The sequence below is a fragment of the Rattus norvegicus genome, chromosome 2, assembly GCF_021556685.1.
Source record: "Rattus norvegicus strain SHRSP/BbbUtx chromosome 2, alternate assembly SHRSP_T2T, whole genome shotgun sequence".
Lineage (NCBI taxonomy): Eukaryota > Metazoa > Chordata > Mammalia > Rodentia > Muridae > Rattus > Rattus norvegicus.
The window spans coordinates 181,693,173-181,710,647 of record NC_141535.1 but is presented as its reverse complement, the minus strand read 5'-3'; the positions used below and the strand labels follow the sequence as shown (position 1 = coordinate 181,710,647).

Sequence of the window (17,475 nt, the reverse complement as noted above, 5' to 3'; positions counted from 1 at the left end):
ACCAGGAACACATGGAGAAAAGGGGGGATGGGGAAGTAGAAAGAGAGACAGAGAAAGGCTTATAAGATCAAGGAGAGTAAGAGTAAGAGAGAATAAGAGAGTAAGGAGGGAGGACAAACAGCTTTAGTGAGTCATGCCTATCTGGATGTTGCCAGGTAACTGTTGGGTGGAGCCTAGGAGGAATGCTAAAATTCCTTCATCATGGATTAATTTAAAATTAAAGGAAGAATTTGATAGAGACTATGATGGAACAGGAATAGGGTCATCATGATCTTTCACTACCTGACTTTGGGATGATGTCTCTCTGGGACAGCAAAGAAAATATGGATGTTGATGTTGGCTGTTTCCTTGCTATCAAGGAACCGTGGAACCATCTGTAGGTAGAAGGAACAGGTCCAGTAGAAACGTCTGTGTTTGTGAGAGTAGGTTGGAGTATGTGGGTTGCTTCTCTGGAACTGTCATGGACGTTGATTTTGAGTGAATTCCTCTGTGTGTGTGTGTGTGTGTGTGTGTGTGTGTGTGTGTGTGTGTGTGTGTATAATAGTAATAGTAGTACGACTAGTCAATTATATATAGTAGAGAATAAAGTTAAGTGTTTTGGGGAGAAAAGAATTTATCTTAGGTGTATTGAAACCCTTAGGTCTTAGTGGTTTCTGTGAGCGGAGTTCTAATTCCAGGGAATAGGAAAGGAATCCCACCTTCTGGAATAGGTCACAAATGGGAACTTAGGTTATTGACTGACACGTTACTGATCCAGATGCAGTCTGTTTGGTCCATGGAAAGGAGGTCTGATTGTTTTTTGTGAAGCGTATAAGTGTACAAAAGCGATACATTTGTTAACAGAGTGAGCAGTCTTTAAGAAGATCTTAAGAAACCTTTCCTGTAAGAGAAGGAGAAAGAAGGGCTTTTACTTCTGTCTAGAAGTAAAAATATATATGTATATATATGTATATAATATATATACATATATATATATATAAATTTATTGTATGAGAAACATTTTGAAGTATGTATTGAAAAGACAATTAAAGAAACCTGGAAAATATGACAACTTTGTGAATATGATAATTGATCATATAGTTTAGCATGAGAAAAACTTTAAGTCTAATGTTAAAAGATAACCAAAGGAAACTTGTATTTGTAACTATGGCAGTTGATAGTATAGATTTAGCATGAGAAAAACTTTAAGTCTATAGTTTAAAGACAATCAAAGGAAACTTAAATTTGAACTTGTGATATAAAAGTTGAATCATATAGTGGAATGTTTTATTAGGATTAGGATAATTTATAAGATTTTGGGGAAGGAGAGGTCGGGCGGTCCCGGGAGCGCGGAGAGCCGGACTCCCAGGCGGCAGTGGTAGCGGCGAGGACGGCGGTGGCGGCGACGGCAGAGAGTTCATATGGGAAGGACATTGGGGTGAGCATCTTCTCTATTTGCAGCTGGCTTTTCTGATTCACCCTACCATTTAAAACCTGGAGGCAATGGCCCACACAAAGCCTTGCTGGCCCTTGGGCAGCACCCCGCGAGCAAACTTGAGCCTCTGGACCACAGGTAAGACCAACTTGTCTGCTGCAAGAGAGCTGCCTGGTGAGATCGGGACACACAGAGGCAGAGTTCATCTAGGACCGGGCACATCCTGTGTTTGCCGGAGGTCCCACGCCCACGGATCCCGGCCCGCAGCAGCTCTCTGCTCCCAGACCCTGTGGGAAAGAGACCCAACCACCTGGTCAGGTGGGCACTCCTGAGGCTGCAGAGCGGAAGAGACCACCAACACTGCCCACCCCTGCCCACATCCCTGGCCCAAGAGGAAACTGTATAAGGCCTCTGGGCTCCTGTGGGGGAGGGCCCAGGAGCGGCAGGACCCCTGCCTGAGACACCTCTGGAACCTGAAGGAAACAGACCGGATAAACAGTTCTCTGCACCCAAATTCCATGGGAGGGAGAGCTGAACCTTCAGAGAGGCAGACAAGCCTGGGAAACCAGAAGAGACTGCTCTCTGTACATACATCTCGGACGCCAGAGGAAAACACCAAAGGCCATCTGGAACCCTGGTGCACTGAAGCTCCCGGAAGGGGCGGCACAGGTCTTCCTGGTTGCTGCCGCAGCAGAGAGCCCTTGGGCAGCACCCCGTGAGCAAACTTGAGCCTCGGGACCACAGGTAAGACCAACTTGTCTGCTGCAAGAAAGCTGCCTGGTGAACTCAAGACACAGGCCCACAGGAACAGCTGAAGACCTGTAGAGAGGAAAAACTACATGCCCGAAAGCAGAACACTCTGTCCCCATAACTGACTGAAAGAGAGGAAAACAGGTCTACAGCACTCCTGACACACAGGCTTATAGGACAGTCTAGCCACTGTCAGAAATAGCAGAACAAAGTAACACTAGAGATAATCTGATGGCGAGAGGCAAGCGCAGGAACCCAAGCAACAGAAACCAAGACTACATGCCATCATCGAAGCCCAATTCTGCCACCAAAACAAACATGGAATATCCAAACACACCAGAAAAACAAGATCTAGTTTCAAAATCATATTTGATCATGATGCTGGAGGACTTCAAGAAAGACATGAACACACTTAGGGAAACACAGGAAAACATTAATAAACAAGTAGAAGCCTACAGAGAGGAATCGCAAAAATCCCTGAAAGAATTCCAGGAAAACACAATCAAACAGTTGAAGGAATTAAAAATGGAAATAGAAGCAATCAAGAAAGAACACATGGAAACAACCCTGGACATAGAAAAACAAAAGAAGAGACAAGGAGCTGTAGATACAAGCCTCACCAACAGAATTCAAGAGATGGAAGAGAGAATCTCAGGAGCAGAAGATTCCATAGAAATCATTGACTCAACTGTCAAAGATAATGTAAAGCGGAAAAAGCTACTGGTCCAAAACATACAGGAAATCCAGGACTCAAACCTAAGGATAATAGGTATAGAAGAGAGTGAAGACTCCCAGCTCAAAGGACCAGTAAATATCTTCAACAAAATCATAGAAGAAAACTTCCCTAACCTAAAAAAAGAGATACCCATAGGCATACAAGATGCCTACAGAACTCCAAATAGATTGGACCAGAAAAGAAACACCTCGCGTCACATAATAGTCAAAACACCAAATGCACAAAATAAAGAAAGAATATTAAAAGCAGTAAGGGAAAAAGGTCAAGTAACATATAAAGGCAGACCTATCAGAATCACACCAGACTTCTCACCAGAAACTATGAAGGCCAGAAGATCCTGGACTGATGTCATACAGACCCTAAGAGAACACAAATGCCAGCCCAGGTTACTGTATCCTGCAAAACTCTCAATTAACATAGATGGAGAAACCAAGATATTCCATGACAAAACCAAATTTACACAATATCTTTCTACAAATCCAGCACTACAAAGGATAATAAATGGTAAAGCCCAACATAAGGAGGCAAGCTATACCCTAGAAGAAGCAAGAAACTAATCGTCTTGGCAACAAAACAAAGAGAATGAAAGCACACAAACATAACCTCACATCCAAATATGAATATAACGGGAAGCAATAACCACTATTCCTTAATATCTCTCAACATCAATGGCCTCAACTCCCCAATAAAAAGACATAGATTAACAAACTGGATACGCAACGAGGACCCTGCATTCTGCTGCCTACAGGAAACACACCTCAGAGACAAAGACAGACACTACCTCAGAGTGAAAGGCTGGAAAACAACTTTCCAAGCAAATGGTCAGAAGAAGCAAGCTGGAGTAGCCATTCTAATATCAAATAAAATCAATTTTCAACTAAAAGTCACCAAAAAAGATAAGGAAGGACACTTCATATTCATCAAAGGAAAAATCCACCAAGATGAACTCTCAATCCTAAATATCTATGCCCCAAATACAAGGGCACCTACATACGTAAAAGAAACCTTACTAAAGCTCAAAACACACATTGCACCTCACACAATAATAGTGGGAGATTTCAACACCCCACTCTCATCAATGGACAGATCATGGAAACAGAAATTAAACAGAGATGTAGACAGACTAAGAGAAGTCATGAGCCAAATGGACCTAACGGATATTTATAGAACATTCTATCCTAAAGCAAAAGGATATACCTTCTTCTCAGCTCCTCATGGTACTTTCTCCAAAATTGACCATATAATTGGTCAAAAAACGGGCCTCAACAGGTACAGAAAGATAGAAATAATCCCATGCGTGCTATCGGACCACCACGGCCTAAAACTGGTCTTCAATATCAATCAAGGAAGAATGTCCACATATACTTGGAAATTGAACAATGCTCTGCACAATGATAACCTGGTCAAGGAAGAAATAAAGAAAGAAATTATAAACTTTTTAGAATTTAATGAAAATGAAGGTACAACATACCCAAACTTATGGGACACAATGAAAGCTGTGCTAAGAGGAAAACTCATAGCGCTGAGTGCCTGCAGAAAGAAACAGGAAAGAGCATATGTCAGCAGCTTGACAGCACACCTAAAAGCTCTAGAACAAAAAGAAGCAAATACACCCAGGAGGAGTAGAAGGCAGGAAATAATCAAACTCAGAGCTGAAATCAACCAAGTAGAAATAAAAAGGACCATAGAAAGAATCAACAGAACCAAAAGTTGGTTCTTTGAGAAAATCAACAAGATAGATAAACCCTTAGCCAGACTAACGAGAGGACACAGAGAGTGTGTCCAAATTAACAAAATCAGAAATGAAAAGGGAGACATAACAACAGATTCAGAGGAAATTCAAAAAATCATCAGATCTTACTACAAAAACCTATATTCAACAAAACTTGAAAATCTTCAGGAAATGGACAATTTCCTAGACAGATACCAGGTAACGAAGTTAAATCAGGAACAGATAAACCAGTTAAACAACCCCATAACTCCTAAGGAAATAGAAGCAGTCATTAAAGGTCTCCCAACCAAAAAGAGCCCAGGTCCAGACGGGTTTAGTGCAGAATTCTATCAAACCTTCATAGAAGACCTCATACCAATATTATCCAAACTACTCCACAAAATTGAAACAGATGGATCACTACCGAATACCTTCTACGAAGCCACAATTACTCTTATACCTAAACCACACAAAGACACAACAAAGAAAGAGAACTTCAGACCAATTTCCCTTATGAATATCGACGCAAAAATACTCAACAAAATTCTGGCAAACCGAATCCAAGAGCACATCAAAACAATCATCCACCATGATCAAGTAGGCTTCATCCCAGGCATGCAGGGATGGTTTAATATGCGGAAAACCATCAACGTGATCCATTATATAAACAAACTGAAAGAACAAAACCACATGATCATTTCATTAGATGCTGAGAAAGCATTTGACTAAATTCAACACCCCTTCATGATAAAAGTCCTGGAAAGAATAGGAATTCAAGGCCCATACCTGAACATGGTAAAAGCCATATACAGCAAACGAGTTGCTAACATTAAACTAAATGGAGAGAAACTTGAAGCAATCCCACTAAAATCAGGGACTAGACAAGGCTGCCCACTCTCTCCCTACTTATTCAATATAGTTCTTGAAGTTCTAGCCAGAGCAATCAGACAACAAAAGGATGTCAAGGGGATACAGATCGGAAAAGAAGAAGTCAAAATATCACTATTTGCAGATGATATGATAGTATATTTAAGTGATCCCAAAAGTTCCACCAGAGAACTACTAAAGCTGATAAACAACTTCAGCAAAGTGGCTGGGTATAAAATTAACTCAAATAAATCAGTTGCCTTCCTCTATACAAAAGAGAAACAAGCCGAGAAAGAAATTAGGGAAACGACACCCTTCATAATAGACCCAAATAATATAAAGTACCTCGGAGTGACTTTAACAAAGCAAGTAAAAGATCTGTACAATAAAAACTTCAAGACACTGAAGAAGGAAATTGAAGAAGACCTCAGAAGATGGAAAGATCTCCCATGCTCATGGATTGGCAGGATTAATATAGGAAAAATGGCCATTTTACCAAAAGCAATCTACAGATTCAATGCAATTCCCATCAAAATACCAATCCAATTCTTCAAAGAGTTAGACAGAACAATTTGCAAATTCATCTGGAATAACAAAAAACCCAGGATAGCTAAAGCTATCCTCAACAATGAGAGGACTTCAGGAGGAATCACTATCCCTGAACTCAAGCAGTATTACAGAGCAATAGTGATAAAAACTGCATGGTATTGGTACAGAGACAGACAGATAGACCAATGGAATAGAATTGAAGACCCAGAAATGAACCCACACACATATGGTCACTTGATTTTTGACAAAGGAGTCAAAACCATCCAATGGAAAAAAGATAGCATTTTCAGCAAATGGTGCTGGTTCAACTGGAGGTCAACATGTAGAAGAATGCAGATTGATCCATGCTTATCACCCTGTACAAAGCTTAAGTCCAAGTGGATCAAGGACCTCCACATCAAAGCAGACACACTCAAACTAATAGAAGAAAAACTAGGAAAGCATCTGGAACACATGGGCACTGGAAAAAATTTCCTGAACAAAACACCAATGGCTTACGCTCTAAGATCAAGAATTGACAAATGGGATCTCATAAAACTGCAAAGCTTCTGTAAGGCAAAGGACACTGTGGTTAGGACAAAACGGCAACCTACAGATTGGGAAAAGATCTTTACCAATCCTACAACAGATAGAGGCCTTATATCCAAAATATACAAAGAACTCAAGAAGTTAGACCACAGGGAAACAAATAACCCTATTAAAAAATGGGGCTCAGAGCTAAACAAAGAATTCACAGCTGAAGAATGCCGAATGGCGGAGAAACACCTAAAGAAATGTTCAACATCTTTAGTCATAAGGGAAATGCAAATCAAAACAACCCTGAGATTACACCTCACACCAGTGAGAATGGCTAAGATCAAAAACTCAGGGGACAACAGATGCTGGCAAGGATGTGGAGAAAGAGGAACACTCCTCCATTGTTGGTGGGATTGCAATCTGGTACAACCATTCTGGAAATCAGTCTGGAGGATCCTCAGAAAATTGGACATTGAACTGCCTGAGGATCAAGCTATACCTCTCTTGGGCATATACCCAAAAGATGCCCCAACATATAAAAAAGACACGTGCTCCACTATGTTCATTGCAGCCTTATTTATAATAGCCAGAAGCTGGAAAGAACCCAGATGCCCTTCAAGAGAGGAATGGATACAGAAAATGTGGTACATCTACACAATGGAATATTACTCAGCTATCAAAAACAACGACTTTATGAAATTCGTAGGCAAATGGCTGGAACTGGAAAATATCATCCTGAGTGAGCTAACCCAAACACAGAAAGACATACATGGTATGCACTCACTGATAAGTGGCTATTAGCCCAAATGCTTGAATTACCCAAAATGCCTAGAACAAATGAAACTCAAGACGGATGATCAAAATGTGAATGGTTCACTCCTTCTTTAAAAGGGGAACAAGAATACCCTTGGCAGGGAAGAGAGAGGCAAAGATTAAAACAGAGACTGAAGGAACACCCATTCAGAGTCTGCCCCACATGTGGCCCATGCATATACAGCCATCCAATTAGACAAGATGGATGAAGCAAAGAAGTGCAGACCGACAGGAGCCGGATGTAGATCGCTCCTGAGAGACACAGCCAGAATACAGCAAATACAGAGGCGAATACCAGCAGCAAACAACTGAACTGAGAATAGGACCCCCGTTGAAGGAATCAGAGAAAGAACTGGAAGAGCTTGAAGGGGCTCGAGACCCCATATGTACAACAAATATGAACACCGATAAGAAAGGGGAGGGGGGAGGGGGATGTTTGCCCGGAAACTGGGAAAGGGAATAACACTCGAAATGTATATAAGAAATACTCAAGTTAATAATAAAAAAAAAATTTATAAGATTTTTCTTGGTTCATGATTGGACTGGGGCATAACAAGCAGAAGAAATCTGAAGCATTTAGTCACTGCAAACTGAGTTTAGAAAATGAAGTAACAGAAGGTTATATCTGTGAAAGGTTATATCTGAACTTGTGTATCTTTTATCCTGAAGCCTGTGAGTTAGGCAAACTTGTCTGGTCTTGAGAAGAGATCTGGTAGTCTTCAAGTTAATGAATTGACTACTGAGATTATAAGGTGGTGGATTACCTTTGGGTAAGGAATGAGTGGTCTGTTTTCTAACTCTTGTTAGCTTAGCTACAAATATAGTCAGAAATTAGGGAAAATAAATTATAATCTAGATGTCATTAATTAAAATGATAGAGGTTGGTCAATAGTCTATTCCCTAGACAGTTTTCCCATACCCTTTTGGTCTCCATCAAAACTCAGGCAGAGTCAGTGTGGTCATTTTAGACCCAGAAAAGGAGAAGCTTTTTCCTGTGGAGTAGTAACTTTGGAAAAAAACTCACCTTGTCCTAGGCAATATAAGACATTTAACTCTCTGGGTATCCTCAGTTTGACAGCAGTGTAGACTGAGCCCCTGCAGCAGCAAGGAAATGGAGCATTGTTTCTCAGTGGTTATCATGCCACAATATGCGTAGTCTTGTCACTGTGCCTATTTCTTCTCAGAGACCTTGGGAGGTGGGGTGCGGGAATTCTAACTGTTATGCTGTGGGATTTTCTGTCCTAATAACCTTAAACATGTGAGGTTACATTTATCAGATTTCTGAAAAGATTGAGAGCTAATATCTATTAAGCAAATCTGAGTTATGCAATCATTAAGGTAGTGATCTTTAACTTCTTCCTGTTGTAAATCTTTAAATCAATATTAAATAATGATATCCAAGTCAGGATAGAAATTAGAGACTCTAAGACTGTTCTAAGGTGAGGAGGCAGTGTTTTAGTAACTGCCTAAAGCAAATATGGTAGATGGTCATGGGACTGTCATTAACAAAGATGGCACTGAAGCTACAACCAGTCACTTGACCTGCCTTAGCTAAGATGGTGCTGAAGCAATAGCATAGGTAAACCTTATCTGCCCACAATAACGATGGCAGTCACTCAGAAAACTGACCCCAACCAAGATGGTGGTGAAGCTACAGCTCTGTCTGAAGGAAAGTCAGATGTTTGTTATATTTTGTAATCGCAGAAGTGGACATGTATCAGCAGAAAAAAACATAAAAAGGGAAAAATGTAAAGGGATGAATGGGCACATTGTGTTTGAGGGACAAGTGGTCTTTCCTTTACCCATAGTCATCCATCCTCGGTTATTAAGTTCAGAGCAGCAGATTCGACCTGTGCCTGGAGCGGCTCAGCTGTCACACCTGGTTTAGAGCTGCTGCAGACATTCTAGTATATTTATTGTAAAAATAACTATTAATCATCTGTATTTATTGTCATCTCTGGGGATTTTTGCCTCTACTTGTCAACCTAGGCCTAGAGATGGAAGCTTCTATTATCTTAAAATCTATTCTTGGCCTTGAAAAAATTTACCCTCTGATACTTATAGGTGAATAATTCACTCCTAACTCATTGTTTCTGAGGTCTGGATAGGTGGTTTAAAACCCCTCTCCATTGTAACTGATTCAATCTATGTTCTTTCAGTTTTTTCTGAGCTGCTCTGCCTTGCCTCATACTAACTTTCACCAACTGGTGTACTCTTCTGTCTCCTTTCTTGTTCTCTGAATCATTCTGTCTTTCCATGTGTCTCCATTTTTATCTCTTCAACCCATCTCTGAAAAACTCTCCTGGAAAAACTGCATCCTCTCTTACTTTTCTCTCTATACTGGTTCCTTTTTCTTCTTTCCTTCCTTCCTTCCTTCCTTCCTTTCTTTCTTTCCTTCCTTCTTTCTTTCTTTCTTTCTTTCCATCCCAAATGTTGCCCCATTCCAGTTTATCATTGCAGAGTTCATTACCCCCCACCATAATAAAAAACAAACAACAACAAGAACAACAACAAAAAAACCCAAAAGCAGAAACAAATGAACAAAAAACAAAACAAAAGAAAACCAAAAAACCCAGACAGCAGCCTACCTGATGTAACTCAAAACTAGGTCTTTATTTTCTTTTCTAGCTCATGCACAACCCCCACCCCCACCCCAATGCACCACACTCATGAAAAATCATTTTGGTGGTGAAGTAGTACCAAAATTCTTCTGTTCAGAATGCCTGTGGACTTAAGTAACCTAAAAAGAATGGAGAATATGCACTTTAATATTGTTTTGGCTTAACATGAAGTAGATAGATGTAGTTCAAATACAGATTCTTTGGGTAGAAAAACACACCTTTAATCTGAGTCTTGATGCAGGAAAACACACACTTTTAATCTAGATCTTAAGACTAGAAGACACACCATTAGCTGGGCCCCACCTCTGTTGCAGCCTGTGTAAGTTTATAGGAGAAGGAAGCTTTGAGTTGCTGCTTGCTCGCTCTCATCTTACTAGCAAGCTCATTTCTTCACTGGCATCTGAACACAAATTTTCAGAATACTGGTTGATACTGAAGAAGACCTGAGACTTCAAACCTTGTAGAATAAGTAAGTATTGGCTTTATCCAACTTTATATTACCCTGACCTTTGCCTACAAATTTCTCTCACACATCCACTTTCTATTTATATAGAGTAATTCATTCTTTATGTTCACTAAAGGACCTTAATTAATACAAAGCAATTGAAATGAGAGTGTATACACATTTCCAAACTCTTCCACAGTTGGATAGAATAGCCAAAATTAGTTACCATTGACCTAAGATTCAATAAATACACACACACACACACACACACACACACACACACACACACACACACACACACACACACATCTGTTTAACAGTCACTGTGGGTCTGTATTATCTTCAGTAGAACAAATATGGAAACATAGAGAAACCTATAGAAATACAAGTTTCCAAGAATATAAAAGGGGAAATGCAGCAGAAATTGAAAATAAAATCTAAAGGGTATCTATAATTGTATCCTACAAAATAAAGAGTAATGTCGATTACTTCTTTCAGATCAACTTTAACCTCCAAACTACCTCCAGAAGACATGTCAGGGGATCTGGAAGCCAAGAGCTGTGGCTACACACATATCAGTGTTCAGAAATTCTGCTATGAGTGGAACATTAGCAACTTTTCATTTTGCATGGATGGAATTCGTGAAAATGTTATAAGCCCAAGGTTCTCATTATAGGCCAGTGAAGAAGTGCAATGGTGTTTGAGGATACTCCCAAATGGTGTTGATGAGGAAAGTAAAGATTACCTTTCAGTTTAACCTGGGTTTGCTCAGTTGTCCAAAGAGTCCAGTTTGGGCAAAGTTACAGTTCTGGATCATAAACACCCAAGGAGAGAAATATCTTATTACAAAAATCTCAAATGTTTTAAAGTTTCTGCCAAATCAATACTGGGGATACAAAAAGTTCATTCTTCGAGATTTCTTCCTCTCCCATAGGCATTGGCTTTTCCCTGAAGACCAGTTCACCTTGTGCTGCAACGTGAGCATAGTAGGACCCACCTTTAGCACTCCTGGAGAGAACATGAGACATGCAATCAAGGATCCAAGGCAGATGTTGGTTAACAACATAGGGAAGATGTGGGAGAATTCCCTCTTCACAGACTGCAGCCTGGTGGTAGCTGGCCAGGAATTCAGATCTCACAAGGCCATCCTAGCAGCTCACTCTCCAGTTTTCAGAAGCATGTTTGAACATGAAATGTTAGAGAGCTTAACAAACCGCATTGAGATCCATGACATTCATCTGCAAGTCTTTAAGGAAATGATGGGTTTCATTTATACAGGGAAGGCACCACACCTCCACAGCCGCTCAAGGGCCAGAGATTTGTTGGCAGCTGCTGACAAGTATGACCTGCAGGGCTTGAAGGTCATGTGTGAGGATGCCCTGTGCACGAACCTCTCTGTGTAGAATTCTGTACCTACTCTCATCCTGGCTGACCTCCACAGCACAGAGCACCTGAAGACTGTAAGACCATGGACTTCATTATACTTCATGCTTCTGAAGTCTCTGAGACCTTGGGGTGGAAGTCAATGGTGGAGTCACATCCCCACTTGGTAGAGGAAGCATTTTACTCCCTGTCTTCCATACAGTTTCCTGGCTTGGAGCCCTCACTCAAATGCTGAAAGATATTTTAGGAGCTTGACAGCTATGACCTACATCTGTCTTCCAACAGCAGCAACCAGTGTTTTTACAAATGACTTCTGTTTAGACTACAGTATTGCTGGAACATTTACATTGAATTTGGGGAAAGGCAGTCTGGTGGCTCAGGATTTAAAACAGCTGTAATATGTCAAAATGGTTTGTGGGCAAAGAGCAGCTCTAGGGTCATGGACACTCTACCTGACAATTATCATGTTGGTGTTGTTTGATTCTTGTCTAATGTCTTGGAAATTGGGATTCAACTGGCCTGAACCACAGCCCAACCTACTTTCTTTAAAGAAACTTGTCTGCATTAGACTGAGCAGAATAGATGACCTAACTTATGTGTATTAAATGACATGTAAAGTTTTTCACCTAATTATGGTGTATTTTCTATCTGCAAATAAAAATTCTTTCAACTTTATTGTATGTATCCTGTTAATTGCCAGTCACCTTATTGTTGTAATTAAGACTTCAACTGCTGTAATAAGTAGATTTAAGAGAATGAGAAACCACTACTTGCCTTTGCTTTTGTACAGTGGCTTTGAGTTTCTCCCCATTAAGTTGATGTTGACATGGGCTTCTTCTATATTACCATTATTATATTTAGGAATATTATCTGTGTGCCAATCTCTGGAGAACTTTTTTATCATTAAGGGGTTCCTTCTTAATGACCTTGCCTGGACCCAGTTTAACTATCATGTTTTTTGCCTTTTGTTTGTTTGCTTTTGTTTTGCTGTGTTTTCTTTCCATTGGTTTATGTGGTCAATTAATTTTATTGATTTTTTTATATTGAAGTACCCCTACTCATCTTGTGAGAAAGCCCACGTGGCTTTTGTAAATGATATTTTTAATGAGTTATTGGAATATGTTTGCAGTTATTTAATGATTATGTTTGCATCAGAGTCCATAAGGGAAATTGGTATGTGCTTTCTACATCAGTGTGACTGTAGTCTCTCATATAATAGATTGATTGGGCAATACTCTTTCTGTTTTTATTTTGTGAAATAATTTGAGGAGCATAAGCAATGACTCTTCTTAGAATGGCTGGTAGATTGTTTTTTTATGAAAATTATCTGGTTCTGGACATTTTTTATGGGAACACTTTTAATGGCTGCTGCTATACTTAGATGCCTTTGAATTTCTGCACACATGGTAAGAATTGAAATGGCACCTTGGGCCTTTTTTTCATGATGAATATTTAGTGCCCATACATAATGTGAATCCAATTCACATTCAGGCTTTACTGCCCAGAGGGATTGACTCTACTATAATCTTACTCCTCTAGTCTTCTAAACACCCAGATGTACAGGGGAGACAGTTATGTCCTATGTATCTTTGGCCAGTAGTGACCTTTATAATTGGCAGGTGCAGACCCCCCTCCATCCATATTCAAAAAGACCCTCAGTTCTCCTAGGTCTTTTAGATTCAATCATGTTGACTCATAAACCCATCTGTGATGACTGTCAACAACTGATTCAGGTTATTTCCACAACTGAAGAAAGTAAGAGAATTGTGGGAGAAGCTTGGAAATTGGTTCTAGGGGTAATGGACTCCTCACACAGCTACAGCCTTTACTTTGACTATACCCAACTGGGATTTGAAGGCTATTGAAGGTAGGAGAGAATATGTGTCTACCAGCAGATTCTGTTGGGTGAGCCTCAGAGAAGTTTCTATCAAATTTGTCTATAAATTTATCTAAGGTAATCAGGTGAAATAATGAGAGCTCTAGAGTATATCTAAAAATGATGCTGTGAAGCCTATAAGACCTACATCCTCTTGGACCCAGAAATGAGAAGTGGTAAGCATGGCTTTTTCTAAAAAAACTGCCTCTGATAACTGTCAGGAATGTCAGTGCCTGGATCGATTTGCTGGTACACAACTTCTTATAATTTTATGTAGGAAGAAGTGTGTGACTGAGAGCCTTGGGATTCAGCCCAATTTTATTAGACAAAAAGGGTGAAATGGTGGATGATGTCACTATATAGGCAGAGGCAGGTACAAGAGCTAATGAGGCCTATCATGTTCAAGAAAGAAGGATGGGTAGGAGAAAAGTTTTAGAGAGGAAGAGGAGACTGGAACCAGGGGAGAAGCAGCCAAGAGATCATGGAGGTGAATGTTAAGTTCCTCTCTGTACATTTACAAGTTGTTATGAATGTTTTTAAGGGATGGATGTGTACAGGGGTTTGTATGTGTAGATGGGCAATTATATATTATCAATTGGATCAGAAGTTATTGTGTTGTATGTTCTTTAATATGGCAATGTATTTATCCTGTTAATTGCCAGTTGCCTTATTGTTCCGATTAAGACTTCAACTGCTGTATTGATAGATTTAAGAGAATGAGAAACCACTACTTGCTTTTGCTTTTGTACAGTGGCTTTGAGTTTCTCCCAATTTAAGTTGATGTTGACATGGGCTTCTTCTATATTACCATTATTATATTTAGGCATACGATCTGTGTGCCTATCTCTGGAGAACGTTTATCATTAAGGAGTTGCTTCTTAATGGCCTTGCCTGGTCCCAGTTTAACAATCCTGTTTTTTTGCCTTTTGTTTGTTTGCTTTTGTTTTGCATTGTTTTCTTTCCATTGGTTTATGTGGTCAATTAATTTTATTGATTTTTTTATATTGAAGCGCCCCTACTTACCTTGAGAGAAAGCCTACTTATCTTTTGTAAATGATATTTTTAATGTGTTCTTGGAATATATTTGCAATTATTTAATGATTAAGTTTGCATCAGTGTCCATAAGGGAAATTTGTATGTGTTTTGGATATCAGTGTGACTGTAGTCTTTCATATAATAGATTGGGCAATAATCTTTCTGTTTTTATTTTGTGAAATAATTTGAGGAGTATAAGCAATAACTACACTTAAAATGGCTGGGAGAATTTTTTGTGAAAATTATCTGGTTCTGGGCATTTTTTGATGGGGAAAATTTTAATGCATGCTGCTATACTTAGATGCCTTTGAATTTCTGCACACGTGGTAAGAATTGAAATTGCAGCTTGTGCCTCTTTCCTTTTTGAGTATTTAGTGCCCTTACACAATGTGAGTTCAACTGACATCAGGCTTTACTGCCCAGAGGGATTAACTCTACTATAACCTTACTCCTCTAGTCTTCTAAACACCCAGATGTACAGGGGAGACAGTTATGCCCTATGTATCATTGGAAAGTAATGACATTTATAATTGGAAGTTGTAGACCCCCTTCATCCATTTTCAAAAAGACCCATAAACACATCTATGATGACTGTCAACAACTGCTTCAGGTTCCTTTCACAACTGAAGAAAGTAAGAGAATTGTGGGAGAAACTTAGAAATTATTTCTAGGGGTAACTGACTGCTCACACAGGTAAAGCCTTTAATTTGACCATACCAAACTGGTATTTTAAGGCTGTTGAAGTTAGGGAGAGGATATATGTCTACCAGCAGATTCTGTTGGGTGAGCCTCAGAGAAGCTTCTGTCAAATTTGTCTATAAATTTATCTAAGGTAATCAGGTGAAATAATGAGAATCCTAGAATATATCTAAAAAGGATTCTTTGAAGCCTGTAAGACATACATCCTCTTGGACCCAGAAATGAGAAAATTGTCAGTGGGAAGCATGGCTTTTTTAAACAAACTGCCTCTGATAACTGTCAGGAACTTCAGTGCATGGATGGTATTGCTGGTACACAACTTCCTATAATTTTATATAGGGAGAACTGTACGCCTGAAAGCCTTGGGACTCAGCCCAATTTTATTAGACAAAAATGGTGAAATGTAGGATGATGTCACTCTATAGGTGAAGGCAGGTACAAGATAGAATGAGGCCTGTCATTCTTCAAGAAAGAAGGATGGGCATGAGACAAGTTTTAGAGAGGAAGAGGAGACTGGAACCAGGGGAGAAGCAGCCAAGAGATCATGGAGGTGAATGTTAAGTTCCTCTCTGTACATTTACAAGTTGTTATGAATGTTTTTAAGGGATGGATATGTACGGGGGTTTGTATGTGTAGGTGGGGGGCAATTATATATTTTCAATTGGATCAGAAGTTGTTGTGTTGTATGTTCTTTCATATGGCAATTTAATTGAATTCAAGAGATTATGTGGTGGCTGGAGACACTGGGCCACCAGATAATTGGGGTATGTATGTCTGGCATGGTGGCAACCTGCCTTGGGAACTAGGTGGGTAGAGAGTTTGTTGCCAGACTCAGAGAATAGCCATCAGTAGTGTGATATGGGGTACAGCATAGCACGTGAGACGATTTGCTGACTGAGATGAAGACATTTACCAGATATCTTGGGGCACTACTGTGCTGGATCTGATGCAGGGTAAAATAAACAATTTAATTTATTATTACAGCAACATATTTGTATCATGGCAGGTAATGGGGTGGAAAGCAAGCAGACAGAGTACTGGAGATGTAGCTGAGCATTCCACATGCAGATCAGTAGGCATCAGGAAGAGAGACAGATACTGAGCCTGGCTTGAGATTATGAAACAACAAACCCCACACACAGGAATACATTTTGCTGATTCTGACGTCCACCAGACCAAAACAAATTAACCATTTTAGGCCAAATTTAAAAGCAAGCTTTACTAAGTTTTAAACACTGCCCAAGAGATGAGAATTCTATATCTTGATACAAAGGTTGTCAGGATGACATTCAGTTCTGAAGGCAATCATGAGGAGGCTCTTTTCCTGACTGGGCAGAGCTTGAGCAATAGGTGTTGTGATAAATTTCCAAACCTCCAACCCCATAATCCTCCCTCAAAGGCCACCTACCCAGTGACACACTTCCTCAAACAAGTTCACACCTCCTAATGGTGTCATTTTACATGGACCAAACTTCTTCAAACTACCACAGCTATCCACTTGTCCTCTGACAGTAAAGTGGTCCTTGGACATTTAGATGACTTCCAATGACTTCTGAGACCTTTGACATCCACAAGAACCTCCGGCTTTGACATGGCCTGCAGCAGCTGACCACATATATCAGCATGGCTTCCAAGGGCATCACAGAGATCATAGCGGTCATTTGAGGATGTCAAAAAATTCAGAAAATTAAATCGATTCATATTGGACATCCCATCATTGCTCAAAGCCTAGGTGATTCTGTAGCTGGGCAGCATGTTTGGGGGTTGAGTCTGCACAAACTACAAACTGCTATCTACCACCCTAATGGCCTTATTCAACAATGACATGTTCCCCACAAACCACAGGCACCTTTCTCTCACAACTGTCACTGCCATCCCATCTTCAGCTGTGCCTCTCTTCACCATGCACTTCCTCCATCTTTTACACCTCTCCATCCCACATTCATTTGTCATTTGTCATCGGGGCAGTGTGTCACACAGTAAGTATGCATCTATCTCTACCTATCTCAAATTTCTTTACATGCAAATATTCATAGCAATGAGTTGTTGGTCTTGTTCAA

The 17,475-nt window shown here is 39.9% G+C and overlaps 1 pseudogene; it reads left to right on the top strand.

Annotated features, from left to right (window-relative positions):
* Window positions 1-10,954: 10,954 nt before the first annotated feature.
* Window positions 10,955-12,040, top strand: Tdpoz1-ps3 (TD and POZ domain containing 1, pseudogene 3; annotated as a pseudogene).
* Window positions 12,041-17,475: the final 5,435 nt, after the last annotated feature.